Source organism: Sabethes cyaneus, chromosome 3 (genome assembly GCF_943734655.1).
Source record: "Sabethes cyaneus chromosome 3, idSabCyanKW18_F2, whole genome shotgun sequence".
In the NCBI taxonomy this organism is placed as follows: Eukaryota; Metazoa; Arthropoda; class Insecta; order Diptera; family Culicidae; genus Sabethes; species Sabethes cyaneus.
In genome coordinates, this window is record NC_071355.1 from 5,122,291 (window position 1) to 5,138,878 (window position 16,588).

Here is a 16,588-nt window from a genome sequence, read left to right on the forward strand (position 1 = left end):
CGACGACCGACGTTTGCTTTTAATGTTTAGTTAGTGCATTGGGATCGATCTGGCTTCCGGTCGTACGAACGATTGTGTCTAATGAAGTCGAACGAAATGTTTACCTTATTAGAAACCGATGAAGTAGAAATCATGGGACGGGTTTGATATTTCCTTTGCCGTTTTATATTGAGGCCACATTTACGATGTGTTCTAGTTTAGTTAGATGAGCTAAACAAAACAAAAATAGCGGAGTAAGCAGTACAGTATTTATTAAATCACAATTCAAGCGGAATACGATCTGCCATCTGCCAGGCTTCAATATTTCAGAATTTGATTAATGTTATACACCCGAGTCCAATACTTGACTCGCTATCCTTACGCTTGACGTAGAGTAATCAAAAATAACACTACCAGCCATACTGTGTATGGTCAATGGAACAATGAAATCTCAACGGAATCGTATGCTGCCTTGAAGCCAACATACAAATTTTTATTTTCTTCATTTGACGGATTGCAATGAAACTTCGTGTGTGTAAAGCGCTCATACAAATAAGCAACTTTGCTACTTAATTTTTCCAAAACTTATATTTTTTATAATTTTTAATTTAATTTAAATTTATTTCATCATCTTCGACTACGTCGTACAGATTGTTTACTTAATAACTAATTTAAGCCTCGGATTCTATTATTAAACACATTTCTTGACAGAGTAAAATCAAACACATTACAAACGTCGTTGAAGGAACGCAAGCAGACATTAAAACAATTATTCACACCATAATTTGTTCTGTGGAATTGGATGGCCAATAACGGTGGATTCCGAAGCCGACGAGGAGGTACATTCCACGGTATCTGGTACAGGAGTTCCGGGCAATCCACATTGCCTGTTATAAGATCGAATATAAATAGACGCTGCTGTTTGACGCGCCGGACTGCGAGTGTATCCAGGCTAATCAGTTGACAACGGTCTATGTAACGGGGAAGATTGACTGTATCATTCTACGGTAGCTGACGCAAGGCGAATCGCAATTTTTTTTCTGAATTCGCTCAATCGCAAGGATCTGTGTTACGTGTGCAGGAGTCCAAACCGGGAAAGCATACTCCACAATGCTGCGTACGAGAGAGCAATATAGCTTCTTGAGGCAATAAACGTCAGTGAATCCAGACGTATGGCGTCGCATAAAATCAAGCACGGTGTATGCTTTAGCAGTGACTCTACTTATATGCTCGTCGAACCTCAATTTAGAGTCAATAGTAACGCCTAGGTCGAGCGTTACTATTTACCACGTTACTAGTTAACACGTTCCAGACAATCCGGTCCCATGCTGTATTGATGAAGAGAAACGGTGTTACGGCGACTGTATGATATTACTTTACACTTATTGCTGTTAACACGCATGCCGTTGTCACTGCATCAGACTAGCAAACGATTAATATCCTCCTGTAATGCGACACAATCGACAGGGGCAGCAATCACCCGAAAAATTTTTAGATCGTCGGCAAACGATAATTTCGATGATGACAGCAGCTCGATCAGGTCATTAATATAAATTATAAAGATGAGCGAGCCAGGCACACTGCCTTGAGGGACACCAGACGATATGTCAAATGTTCTGGAGCGCACGGAGTTTACTGTAACGAATGCTTTGCGATCGGATATGTATGAGTAAAGCCATTCGGTAAACCATGAGGGAAATCCGATGTAGTTCAGTTTTTTCAATAATGAGATTGTGTGGTACAGCATCAAAAGCTTTCGCAAAATCAAAATAGATCGCATCCACTTGCCGCTTAGCTTCTAGCTCACGTGATATCGCTGTGACGTAGCACATAAGATTTGATGTTGTCGAACGATGCTTCAGAAATCCATGCTGGCTGTTAGAGATGATCGGTGCAACTGACCTGTATATAGTTGTATGGAGCAGTTTTTCGAATACCTTGCTGAGGCTGCAAGGTATGGATATGGCAGGGTAATTGGTGACCGATTTGTAACTTCCGGACTTATGGATCGGCATAATGGACGCCATTTTCCATGCAATTGGGAACGGTCCACTACTGATTGAGCGGTGAAAAACAGCGGTAATCGGCGATGCAAGCAGTTTCTTTTTTGAAATACTGACGGTAGACTGTCTGTTCCGGGTCCTTTCGTTGAATCGAGATCTTCAAGAGCTTTCCGAACCTCGTCTATAGAAAACTGCACTAGTGGTAGATTAATATCACGGAACGGTATATGCTCGAAGCAGTTGTGTCGCTGGACGGGTGATGCTTTACCAAATACGCCCTCGAAAAACGTAGCGAAAAGATTAGTTGATTCTGAGCTCGAGTGAGAAGTTGTTCCTTCGATTTTCTTGATTCTGATCTATAAAATCACACCAGGTAATTTTTTGTCCCTTTTATTGATTTTACCATATTATCTACTACTAAGGTGCACCATTTGAACTATGAAAGTCAGAAGTGTCCGGTATTGGGAGCTGTCCGGCGCTGGGGGATTTCCTCCGATACTTCTTTTACACTTTTCTAGACTACGTTTAGGCTTCTTTAAGATTTCGTTTGGACTTCTTTTAGACTCTTTTTACACCTCATTTAAATTTCTTTAAAAGTTTATTTAAAACTCTTTTAGCCTTCCTTTAGATTCTCGTAATACTTTTTTCATAGTTCTCTTAGACTTCTTTTAGATTTCTTTAGGACTTCTTTTAGAATTCATTTAGACTTCTGCTAGACTTTATTTAGACTTCCTTTAGACTTTATTTATACTTTTTTTTGAGTACTTCATGACGTTTTAGAATTTCGTTTCGACGTTGAAATTTCTTTTAGATTACGTTTAGACTTCTTCTAGGCTCTCTTTAGGCTTCATTTATGGTTCTTTCAGACTCCTTTTGGAGTTCATTTGGAACCCTTTTAGTATTTCTTTAGATTCCGGCCAGGCTTCTGTAAGACAGTTTTTAGAGTTCTTTCAGACCTTTTTTTTATGTTTCTGTTAGGTTTCTTTAGGACTTTATTTAAACTTTATTTAGACTTCCTTTAGATCTTATTTATACTTCTTTTAGACTACGTTTAGACTTTTTATAGGCTTCTTTACGCTCTCTGTAGACTTCATTTAAGCTTCTTTTCTTGCTTTTCATGCCTCCTTTAGATCCTGCCAGACTTATTTAAGATTGCTTTTAGACTTCTTTTAGGATTCTTTAAGATTTTGTTTAACTTCTTTTGGTTTTCCTTTAGACTTCCTTCAGAATATATTAATACTTCTTTTACATTTTTTTAGACTACTTTTAGGCTTCTTTTAAGGCTTCGTTAAGATTTCGTTTGGACTTCTTTTAGACTCTTCTCTAGACTCTTCAGAGTTAATTTAGAACTGTTTTAGCCTTCCTTTAAATTCCTGTCAGACTTTTTTAAGACTGTTTTAGACTTCTTTCTGGCTTCTTTTAGATTTTATTTAACGGCCCTTAGACTTCCTATAGATTTTATTTATACTTCTTTTAGACTTCTTTTAAATTACTTTTAGACTTTGTTTAGGTTTCTTTTGGACTCCCTTTAGACTTCATTTAAGCTTCTTTTGGACTACTTTCAGACTTTTAGAGTTGATTTAGAACTCTTTTAGTTTCCCTTTAGATTCCTGTCGGACTTCTTTCAATCTTATTTTTTACTTCTTTTAGGCTTCTGTTAAGGTTATTACAAATATTTTATAAAGTTTTTGTCCTTTCGGTGTTCGGCCACTGAATGGGGGGGGGGGGGTGAAAAAACAAAGTGAATTTTTTAATCGAGCAAAAAAAAACTTGGATTTAAGCACTTGGGTTAAAGTTTAAACGTGAAAACCGAATCTATTCTTACTTATAATATATACGTTATTATTTTCTATGCACAAATCTACGAAAAAAAGAAAATTTTTTTGGACGATTTTCGGAAATTCCATTGTTCGAATTTCCATTTTTGTTACGTGCTAGAAGCGTTAACTCAACTTGCACACTTATTTTTCGAGTTTTTCAGACTGTAGAGCCCACAGACAATTGATTTTATAAAAAAAATTGACTCATATCCTACAAATTATTTTTCTGTTCCCCGATTTTTTAAGCTAATTTTCAAGGGGGGGTGACAAAAACTTTGAAAATGATTTGCAATGGCCTAACTGAAGTTTTTGGAGCGTCTTAGTAGAATGCGAAACCTGAAACTAAATAAAAAGAAAACTTATCCAATTTATTTCTACTAGGGTATGTTGCTACATCGTCGTAATTGCCTATTCCCGTCTTATCCAACACAAATTATTAAAAATATCAGCATTTTTATGACGCACATTGCAAAACTAGTTATTCCCTAATATTTTAGTTTGTTGTCTATCACATGAGATCAATCAAAGTGAGCTGAGATCTATTTAAATGCTTTTTATCATTTAAAAGTCCTACCAGCCAAATTTCCTATGTTTTTTCGTGCGACGAAGAAGACAATATCGACTAATCATTTTAATTTCCGTCATTCATAAATGAAAATAACTCACGCAAGGCATTGTCGTTATTCTACAGCCAGGAAAACCTGCCTGACCTGCAGAAATTTTGCAGAATAACATTTGTCATGCCGTCCTACACAAATACATGCGCGTTAGCTTCGTAAACATTGTTGTGATTTTTAGTTCGGACGATGAAAAATTTTGACGGACGGATTTTAAAACGGTACGACGAATTTTAGAAATAAAGTCAGTTGCGTAATTTCAATAATATGCTTTAATAGTTGCTTTTCAGTGATTTCGAAGTTCACGGATCGGAAGGTAAGTGTGTTTTAGTCATATCAGCACAAGAACTTTTGGAGTATTCATTAAATCCATCCAACAAATGATGAAAATTAGAATGGCTTTAATTATTACGACGGGAATTAAAAAAAACCCAATGTATATTTATTAGCGACATGTTAATATTTTTAAAGATGTTTTTTCGGATTCTTTAAGATTGTTTTTTGAAAACCTTCAGTCCTGGCGCGTTGACAAACAAAAGAACACCAAAATGGAAACAAAAAAAAACAAATGTTACACAAAAATGCATTGCTTGTGTTTTAATGTTTTTTAGTTTCGTACCTATTAGCTTTTCATTAATGTCGAATTTGTTTATTCAATCCGGGTTGAAACTGGATGAATTTTATCTGTCAGATAGGAGCAAATGAACACAAAAAGTTCATCCAGTTCCAATCCGGATTGAATAAACAAATTTGACATAAGTTTCATTAAATTGAGTTGATCCGTTGATGTTGGTTTGGTTTTGAATATGAAATTTATCTTTTTCGATTGAGTAAAACTCGCACCAACTTACAACAAAGTAGAATTAATAAACGATTGGAGCATAATTTAGATGAATGCAAGCAAAAATGTTGAGCAAAATGTGAAAATAAATGGAATATTGAGATAGAACTCGGGCATAGAAATCTTATACCAAATTAAGATAAACTTTAGCTAAAATGCAACTCAGTAGAGGTAATTCTCGCAAAATCGAAAAAAATACCAGTGCATAGGGAATAGGTTTGAATGCATTCCGTTGCAAAGTTCTCGTGTGTCAAGTTGCTCGACGTTATACGAGCATCAATGAAGAAACCAGGTGTGTTAGAAATTGAAACATTCAAGCTAGAACAAAACGCTATCAAGAAGAAGGGAGACTAAAGTTCTCGCGCTTTTGACTCCTTTCTTCCGAGCTGGTCGTATTGTTGCCGTTTTCGTTGGTTGTTGCCTGGCCTGCAGCAAGGCTAGAGTCTCATCAACAGTGGCCAATGTGTCTGCCCAGGTTGTTCTATGTTGCCAGGGTGCACACAGCCCGTAGACTAACGCTCAGGATTTTTCGTGCTGAAATACGTGTCTTTTATGTTAATTCAGGTGAAATGCTTTTGATCGGTGCTGTTACGCTACACAAGCTGGCGCTCATTAACTGTTATGCAGTTGGGTGGCATTTTGCGACAGATTTCGCCCTGCCCGAGTACACACCGCTAGTACTGGCGCTGGTGGAGAGCACGATGGATATGTTTGAGTCTTATGCAGACAGACAAGCGTATATTATTATGGCAGCCTTTCATGGAAAACATTGCAGGCAGCAATTCATTTGCATTTCTTTGAGAGAATGGCGTTCAGAGAATAGCAAAGTCTTCGGTACAGCAGCGTGGGCTGTCGAAAGGCACTGTAAACTTTAGCCGTTTCGACAGACTTCACTGCCGATTATGAGCGCCAGAATAATAGTACCTAAGTGTTGAGCGACTGAAAATTAAATTATTCGTCAAAAAGGACCAGATGCCAAGCAACCCCAGTGCCAGCGCCAGTTTTTCAATGTGGATTAAATTTTCAAGTGCCGAAGGGATAAAAAAAATTTTCGGTTCAACACAGTTCACTGCACACAAACAAGTACCAATAGGTGCAGCAATTCATCAGCATCGGACAATTTTCGTCCAAATAAAAATACAAATATTGCAAAATAATTGCTTCCGAATGAAACGACTGTTTAATTAATGAGCGCCGGCTGACTGACCTGAACCTGAACCATGTTACGTTCACGTTTGCAACAAACGATGTCGACGATGTTGAACTGTTTGTCTCTCGCCGCGCAAACCGTTTGCTGCACCATCGCATCGTGAGCAATCCATTATTGTTCTACTTTTTCCGGGGAAGCATAAACTGCATTTGCATTCGCAACAAGGATTTTGAAAGTGTACTTTATTTTGGCAATGTGTAAGGGGGAATGGAAAACCCGGAATGGATTTTTGTTTCTCTCTACGAAAATCAGAAAAAGAAGTTTAATGAGAAATTATGGATTATCCATCTTAAGTCCTTCTACCTAAGTAGGATAGCAATCACTAATTTAAATTTAATTCAATTCACCTCATTAAACATATGAAAGATGATGCTCAAGTTGATATCGTCTGACTGTGTCAATTTTCTGAGATTTTTGTCTTTCTGAGGTCATTACTCATTACACATTGTACGATTTGTTTTCGAAACTTCAGCAGGATTTCAAGATTTTGTGCCAAATTGATGCTGTACAATCTAGATGTTTGCGATTTGACTTAAATTAATCGACTGATCGTTATTGGTCGTTCATCATTCACCTTTCATCTATTTTTTTGTGGTCTTTCATCTTTCTGTTTTCTTCGGGTGGTTTTTCAATTCGATGGTGGTTCAGTAGTTCGTCCATTTTGACATCTGCCTTTCTGGCATCTTTACAACATCTTTTTGTCTCTTTCTAGTGATTTGCTAGTTATTTTTCTTTGACTTGTGTTACGTTTTTGATTGCTTTTGATGGCGTCGTCTTGTCCTCAGTTGTAGTGTGTTTTGCATTTCTTGTCGCTGTTTTGCTGTAATTTAATCGTCTCTCCATCACATTTTTGTATTTATTTTTGGTCTTTTCGTAATTTTTTACTATCTTTCTTGGCATTTTTTGTCACTTCTTTCATGTTTTTTTTCAGCGTCTTTCGTTTTTTATTTTCATTGGCTTTTCACCTGCTTGTCATTACTTTTTCATCCCCTTTCAGTCATCTTTTCGCTAACTTTTCGTCGCCTCTTCATCGTCTTTTTATCGTATATTTCCTATCTTTTCATCGTTCTTATGGCAATTTTTTGGCACCTGTTCACGTCGTCCTGTTTGTTGTCAAGACAACCAAAACTGTCGCAAAATGACGATCTTTAACTAATTGCAAACGTCTTTTTGCAGTAGCTTTCTTTGTCGCTATTTGTCGCTAATTTGGTATCTTTTCGTCACCTTACTGTTGTGTTTTCGACGCCTTTTTGCCGTCTTTTTATCATCTGTTCGTTGTCTATTTGTCGCATTCGTCGTCTTTTTGTCATCTTTCTGCCGTAGGGCATGTTGCTGCTCCGTCGTAATTGCCTATTCCCGTCCTGTCCAACACAAACTATTAAAAATATCAGCATTTTTATGACACACAATGCAAAACTAGTTATTCCCCAATACTTTAGTTTGTTGTCTATCATCCGCGGTCAATCAAAGTGAGCTGAGATCTATTTAAATGATTTTTATCATTAAAGAAGTCCTACCAGCCAAATTTCCTACGTTTTTTTCGTCCGACGAAAAAGAAAATGTCGACTAATCGTTTTAATTTCCGTCATTCATAAATGAAAATAACTCACGCAAGGCATATAATTTAGCGATTAATTTAAGTCAAAGCCAGCCAATAAATACTACAATGTTAAGTTAACAACTGCCAGGAAGATGGTTTAGTTACAATGAACATAGACAATATTACAATTACATGAACTTGGCACAATGTCACCCCTTCTAGGACGTATAATCTCAGAAGACTTGTCTATTTGATCATTCAACAAAGTTCACTATTAACTTCGTTCGAGATCCTGCAACTAGAGGACACGCAATCAATCTTACCTTTGAAACCGAAAGTATATATAAAGTAAAAGATATTTGTCTCATATTAAAGAGTTTATTTAAAGGATCTGAAATTTCTAGAGGAAAAGTGAAAATGAATTTTAATTATTTAGCAGACTTTCGATAATGTTTGCTCATAAAAAGATAATGCAATCCGAATAGTCTAAATATTGTGATCCCCAGTAAGCAATGCAAGTGTATTGAACTAGGTAGTTAGACAGCAGTTTGTTCATCTCTTCGTCGAGGTATGAATTCTCGCTTCGTGATTGATTGGAATAATTTCCAATTGTTTTCGAATAAGTTTTGATACAATTCAGGAACCAACGAGAGAGTTGATGGAAAATTCCATTTAATTCTACTATAACAAAGTTACAAGAGAATTAAATTGAATCCTACCCTTTCTCGCTGATTGCTAATTGGCTTGAAAATTCCTTATGGTGATGTACCACCAACGGCAACACGAGCGGTGCCGCAGTAATTTTAATTTCAATAATCGTCACATTGAAAACTTGTCTGCCGTGAACAAGTGATAGCAATTAAAACCAAGTTAACACCAAATTAAACACTATTGACCGCAACAAATGCACAGGAAAACGCATTAAAACTAAGCCTCATGTTTTGTTGTAATAATTATTGCTGGCCCAATAAACTTTATTGTGATCAACGGAGAACAACAATCTTTTAGCTCTTCATATAATCGGTATCAGTATTAGCAGTTTTAGTGACATCTTTAGTGACATTTGCATCTTCATATAAGAATTTGTTCATTTTTAAAAGAACGGTTTACGGTAACTTAGGGCTTTTCACTAGGTTTTCTTTAGCAACACAAATCTATCCATCACCAACGCTACAGTAACACGTAGCGTAATTTTTCTTTGGCAGCAAAAGGTGAACGGCTCACTGGTAACTTTGCTATTTTGTTGCAGACTGAAATTGAACTGCTCCATTTTCTTCAACGTAGATGATGGAATGACGGACCACGAAAAATAGGCGGAACCGATTTTTGTCGCTTGCTCTGGTACATAATACGAGGTACGGGTAGGCGAACAGCATTATTCAAACGCTAACGGAGCTACTGCCAACATCCTACCTGCATGTCTGGACGCGACAAAGGAGAAAGCATCAAGGGCAAGCGAAAGTCACGCTCGAGTCGTGCACGTCTGCAGTTTCCGGTCAGTCCTATTCATCGGCTGCTGAGGAAAGGAAACTATTAAATCTGGAGCTGGCTGCCGTGCTGGAATAATTAACTGCGGAAGTGCTGCTCACGACACAAAAAGACCAGAATTATCCCACGTCTTATGCAGCTGGCCACGGTGGACTGGCATTTCATCGTGACTCATGACCATACACGATGAACGGCTTCGTCGATCGCATAGCTGCTGAGGCCTTCCGGTTGGTGCGTTACAACAAACCGTGCCTGGTTTGCGGTTATCGGTACTCCGATTTACCGAAATAAAATTACGTTAAGTGTGTTAATGCAAGTCTATTGCAAGCTGGAGTTATGGTAATCAAACAATCGGTTCTTTTAAGGACCACGCAACAATTGAAGAGTTAATTATATTTTCTTGTCCAGTTAATACGACAATTCGTCGTCTCCTCGGCATTTCTCCGTCGTATTTTTGTAGGTTTTTTGACATCTGCTTAGAGCATTTTTTACCGCTTTTTTCCGTTTTTTGTAGTTTTTTTGTTACTTTTTTGTGCAATTTCATCAGTCGATAATATTTTGCTTTATTTCGGTAATATAATAATAGACCGCCTGCGACAATTTAATGCGCCTATGGGAACTCGTCTTCCATAACTTGATTATCGACATTTATTGATAATTGTCGCTATTTACTAATAATCATCGTTATCCTTTTTTATCGTCACTACCCTCAGTAGTTTTAGCTATAAAATAATAATTGAAACACCATCTACAATTGATTGCTTACTATTCGCAGCAAAATGGTGTGCGTTTACATATGTAGCGCATGCACGTTTGAACGTCTGTATGTGTTGTTATGCTTTTCGGTATATTATTCACAATATTATGTTGAGTTTAGCAATGATTTGACTAAATCCGTAGAACTACGGGTAAATCCGTATATCTGGCATCACTGCCATCAGTCCCACTGCACAGTCTGAGCATCCCAATTTCCAACTTAATCGCACGCTGCCTTAAAACCTACATACAGATTTAAAAGCTTCTCCTTGAAAATTTGTCGTGAGATAAATGTTTGAGTCTGGTTTATTTATTTCATCTTTTCAAGGATTTAACAAAAACTGACTGGGCGAACAAATTCAACTCAACTCAATTACTCGCGCCTTGTGCAGTACGTGGTCTGTATTGACAGAGTTTTGTGCCTCGAGCAATATCCACGTTTCATACTCGTAGAGAACAACCGGTCCATTGAGCGTCTTGTACAGGGTGCGCCTTGTACGAGAGCTTAGTCTGTAAATAGTGGTACTAAGTGCAACTTTTGCTGATAATACGCCTTCGAATCTTACGGCTGCTATCTTTGTCCACCGTTACCAGTGAGCCAAGGTAGATAAATTCGTCAACTACCTCAAATATATGGCCATCAATCGTTACACTGCTGCCCAGGCAGCGTCAGTCGGTCTCGGATCTGCCGATGATATCCATGTCATCGGCAAAGCAGACAAATTGACTAGACCTTGTAGCACAGGTATGAGAGACCATCCCCTTGACGAAGCCCTCTGTATGCTTCCTCCGGTAGCTATTCTGTATCCTAATTACTAGCAATAAGCCGGTGCAGACAAGTGGTCAGCTGTTCTTCTTTCGCTATATAAACCGTCAGGAATGAAGTCAACTATGCTTTACTTTTGGGACATCAACTCGTTCTACTTATTAAGAAGATGACTTTCATCCGTATTTGAAACAAACCATCTTTCCAAAAGAGTTTTTGGTTTTTCAATACTGGATATTATGAACTATTCTATTCATTAATTAGTGCTGAATTGTGGTTGGATTGGGTGATTGAATAATAACGAGTTATTGGTCACCTGAGCAAGCTAAACATTATTTACTTAGTCTACAGATAAGAATTCTCTTGATACAGGCAGGCATCTTAACAGAATCTTTCATTACTGTAAGCTATCCAGTCTAGAAGATCACAACTCAACATTTTCGTAGTCTATATGTAATGATGTACAAATTGCAAATATCATGTCATACATTTCAATAAATTTAATTCAATTGGACAAAAGTCAACATTTCAAATCAATATGATTTTCGTTTTAACTTGGCGCACGTCAGTATAATACACGAAGACGTAGTCTCGCTGCAGACTCAGCACATAAATTAATAAAATGCCAAAACACTACTCTAACCGCGCTCGCAAGCGACAACCATTCCGCATGTCCTTGAGGTGTTTTGCTTGCTCAAATATTTACTAAACGATGCTGATAAGTGACTGAAAATACTCGGAATGCAATAACAATTATCTTATGTACCTTGTCTCTCCCAGTCAGCCAGCCAGGCAGCTACTCAGACGCAGCTCGCAGCTTGATTCTTCTCGACCTTTTTTTTTTGCCTTTTTTGCTCAGCACCGTGACACGGGAGTTGCTGCGGTGTACCTATTCGACCGAAAGGCTGCTATTACAAATGTGATGAGTTCTAACGATTTGGCGCACCACAAAATAGGTATCGTACAACTCACGGAGATTCGTGTCGCTGCAACGCAACCACAGCACGGGCACCGGCACCGCACGTCGGGAGCAGGTTGTATGTAATTATATTCTTGATTCACTTTGAAATTCCACTGCACGACTGGAACCTCCTAGGGCAGCACTCGGTTATCTTGGCCAGCCACTGTGTGCCATTCAGAGAGCTGTTAGATGTTAGAGTTTACAAACACACCATACGACAATAATATAGCGCAGGTTGGATAAGTTTGCACCTAAAGAACACTTACACCGACACAATCGGGCATGTTGGGCTTTGACTACACGCACACCAATAAGCACGCTTATTTATCCAGACGGCAAAAATAACCACACAACCTGCCGAATTCGAAGAGACGGAGAGAAAAGCCTACTACTATACACTTGTGTGCCACTATGTGCGGTGTGGCTCTTTAACTAGAGCAGGATTTTCTTTTCGCATCACTTGACGTTTTTTCTTCCTTTTCTCCCGTATTTGCAACACTTCCTTAATTCATTTCTTTAACTGGACAGAAATTTTCCACTTCCTTTGTGGCTAGCTGCTTAGATCCTTACAAGTGCATAAGGACGACCTAATGAAACATGACACTTGCTTTGATGAGTGTCGAAACTGCTTGCAAATTGTCGGATTTTCCCTCACACCATTCGCGTTTTCAATTTTAGCTTATCATACGTAACGCAGACTTTTCCCTGTTTAATCATCGACCGAAGATTATGGATTATCGTTACTATAACAAGGTTCGACTGAATGAAACTAGTGTCTTCATCGGAAGTTGAAGCTTTTCATTTCATTTAATGCTTTTAATCCTGATAGCGCACGCACCAGTCATCAGCCACAGTGATGAGAAAACACAACCGAAAAGGAAAAATTACACTCACTTGCCGTATACGACACGGAAGCGATGAACAAGCACAACCGTTCGCTGCCGAAGTGCAAACTCTTCTGGAAGAGAGCGCTGAGAGTGGCTGGCATCGAAGGCAGCAAAACTTCAGTCAGCCAGCGCCAGCCAGCCAGCGGCGGCGAGCAGTTATCATCATTAGCAAGCAGCAGAGTCAAGCGCGGTCGATGTCAATGATGACGATGACGACCGACGGGCAGAAGGCTTGATAGAATGTGTAACGCAAAGCCGTACAGACAACCGTAGGATGGTGAGATGTTGATGCGGTTCAACTGTTGTTATAGACTGATGGCTAGATAGCAATTTTCAAACGAATGTTAATCTCTATACGCGTTTGTAGCTAATATTTCTTATTATCTGACAAAAAATCGACGCTACACTTGTTTTTGACGTAGGACTACGTCTTTCTGGAAGGTAGCTGGTATAGGGTGTCATTCCAAAAAATCTTTCTCGAAAAGTGGTCAGGTTTTGAACGCTAATAGCTTAGCTTAGTGGTTTCCTGAACGATTTTCAATATTCTTACACCAATCGATTGGAAAATCTTCTAAGAATTAGCCCAAATGGAGAAAAGTATGGATTCTTGATGTTGTATTATTGAAAAATTGAAAATAATGAACCTATGTTTTACCAGAATTCTCGCTTCGTGATTGGTTGGAAGATTCTTAACGATGATCTAAACCCATACCAATTTGATATCTGTGCTTGGGAAGTAAGCCAAAACAAGTGACAAAGTTTCCTCATTTCCACAAGATTTCTTAACACCGCGTCGCGGACCGCGATTAAACCTAGACCGTTTTGATGTCCTTGCTTGGGAAGTACGCCAGAAAGAGTGACAAAGCCCCCTTGTGTCAACAGATTTCTTACGAACGCGATTAAACCTTGTTCAAGTTGATGTCTGTGTTAGGGAAGTGTGCCAGGAAAAATGACACAAGTTCGTTGTCCTAACAGATCGCAAATTCTTTACTACGAGACGATTAAACCTAATCGAATTTGATATCTGTGTTGGAAAAATATGCTACAGCTGTAGTGTTCGGTTATAACATGACTCTGTATGAATAGGAATGCTTGTCGTTTCATTAGAAGTGTAGTGAAAAGATGTGCTGTTGATAAAATAGGATTGAATTGGTAAAATCCCTTCACCGTGGGGAACCATGGGTAATAAAAACAATCTTTAATTTCTGTAAGGTAGCAGGAAAGCAATAGTTTGTGTTCTTGATATTGTTAAATTGTTTCCAAATGCACATAGAAATAACTCTAAAATCTTTTGAGGATTGAACGTATGCAATGTTACTACTTTGATAAATGTTACATACAACGCATGTAGGATGTATATATGTTGCATATAGCATGTATACATGATGAATCTAAAGATTACAAGCATGGATACATGCTACTATCACTACAAAGAGACTTACGTAGTCCTGCGTCACCTATATATGCGGTCGTATCTTGTACACAAACTCTCTGATTTTTTAACAGTTTTATTGCAGTAGCAACTTGACGAATAAAGAAGAATTTGCTTCTGATCTCGCAACGCGATGTAGGTATATTTAACGATGATTTGAAATTTGTTAAAAAATTCCTTAAACGGTAGAACATAATGAATAATCAGTTACACTATCGACTTTCAATTCAAGTAAATAATTTTACCATCAAACATTAAGAACTAGGTTCAATTGAAGCTAAAATTGGAATTAAACCACACCTGATATTGGCTTAAAATCGAACATTTAATTCCACTTGAAATTGAACCTGATATTAAATTAGACTTGAATTTAGAACAATTTGAACTTGAATTTGGCTTGTAATTAGACACGAAGTTTTATTTGAAATAAATTAAAATTGATATATCGTTTTTTTTCTCTTAAAGGTTTACCTCTTTTCAGTCAGTTTTTTCTCTTTTCCAGTACAGCATTTCCTGTTTTTGTTCCGTTTTTTCCCTTGCTGTACCGTTTTCTTGGTTCCGAGGGGAAAAATGTTTCGTTTTTCTTTTTTTCTGTCCTCTGTTTCATTGTTTCGTTTTTCTTCGTTTCCTGTTGCATTTTTAATTATTTTCAGTCCTGTTTTTCCTCAGCTTTTCACGTATTCGCAGTCGCATGTCTTTGCTCTTCGCCTTTTGCTTTTTTTTCATTTCCAGTTTTCGTATTTTCTAACTTTTTAACTTGTTTCCTTGTCATTTTTTGTCTTCATTTCTCGGGTAAATTTTCAAATAGACCTAAGTGACAATGAGAGATTCTCTTCGCGTCTCCTCTCTTCCGTCTTTCACGGCTACATAAATGCATAGAAAAGGAAATTTTCAAAACATTTAGCTAACTAGTGACTCCGGTAACCGTTTTATGCAAATCTGATGTGTTAAAATACATTAGGATCGCCGTAAAAAGCGGAAGAGAGGAGACGCGAAGAGAATCTCTCATTGTCACTTAGGTCTATTTGAAAATTTACCCGAGATTTGTTCCGTTTTTCTCTTTTTGATGTTTCATTTTTCATTTTTATGTATTTTGATTCTGTTCCTGTTGTTTTTATTTCACTCCTATTTTTCCTGTTTATTTCTTCTCTTTTTGCCTCATTTTCCTATTTTTTGTCCCATATATCTACTTCTATATCTCGCTTGATCTATTTTATCCGTTTGTCTCGTTTTCTCTATCTGTTTTTTATTTCTTTCTTATTCGTTATTCTTCGGGGTAACCGTTTTATTTCTTTTATTTTCTGTTCCGTATTGCCTTTCTTGGCTCCTTTTTCCTCTTTTCTATCTTGTATTTTCTTTTTTCTGCGAGTCTCTTCCTCTTTCTCTAACTCTTCTCTCATCTTTTCCAGTTCCGTATTTCGGCCGATTTTCAGTCTTGAATTTGCTCTGTTTTGTTTTTCCTCTTTTTCCGTCTTTCTTCGTTTCCAGGTCCGTTTCTCCTCTTTTCCTGTTTCGTTTTTTGTCGCTTTCTGTCACCTTTCGACTTTTTTTTTCTTTTCTACGATCCCGGTTCCATTCTTCCTCTTATTATGTGCTGTTTTTCCTTTTTTCTGTCACATTATGATTTTCTTTTCCGTTTTATTCTTTTTGTATTCCGCTCCCCATTTTATTTTATTTTCTGTCTCGTTTTATCTTCATTTTCTATTCTTGTATCGCCATTCTGCTGCTTTTCTCCTTTTCTTTTTTCCCTTTTATTTTTCTCATTTCTATTCTATTCTATTCTATTCTATTCTATTCTATATTTATCTGGAACCAGCTGACCCGAAAAACTTCGTACTGCCACAAATTAAACTGTGTTGTACATAAATCGTGAATCTCAAATGACCTTTGTCACAATCTCAAGTTTTGCATGTTTCTGAGGAGTTCATGGGTGTTTTAATATACAAATTTTCCTCAGAGTAAAGTAGAAAACAACTCTCCTCATTGCTTAGCCGGATAAATTAAAAAGGTAAGGGGTCCCAATTCACCAAAGAAAAAATTCTTGCCTCCAAAACACCCACATACCAAATATGGTTCCACTTGATTAATTAGTTCTCGAGTTATGAGGAAATTTGTATTTCATTTGCATGGAAGCCCCCCCTCTTAAAGGGGAGAGGGGTCATAATTCCCCTTCTAAAGAGAGGAGGGGTCTCAATTCACCATTGAAAAAATTCTTGTCTCCAAAAACACCCACATGTAAAATGTTGTTCCATTTGCTTGATTATGTAGTTCTCGAGTTATGCAGAAAT

General features: G+C 37.6%; 1 protein-coding gene across 6 annotated transcripts in view; it reads right to left on the minus strand.

The window, feature by feature from the left end:
- LOC128741467 (dystrobrevin beta) overlaps positions 1–12,922 on the minus strand; it is a 78,891-nt gene extending 65,969 nt beyond the window's left edge. For 4 of the 6 annotated variants that reach the window (XR_008412216.1, XM_053837306.1, XM_053837307.1 and 1 more), the window contains exon 1: positions 11,787–12,922. The gene's annotated coding sequence lies outside the window, so the exon portion shown is untranslated. The remainder of the gene's footprint in view (positions 1–11,786) is intronic. The other 2 variants (XM_053837305.1, XM_053837304.1) reach the window with 2 other exon arrangements.
- Between the last annotated feature and the right edge of the window lie 3,666 nt (positions 12,923–16,588).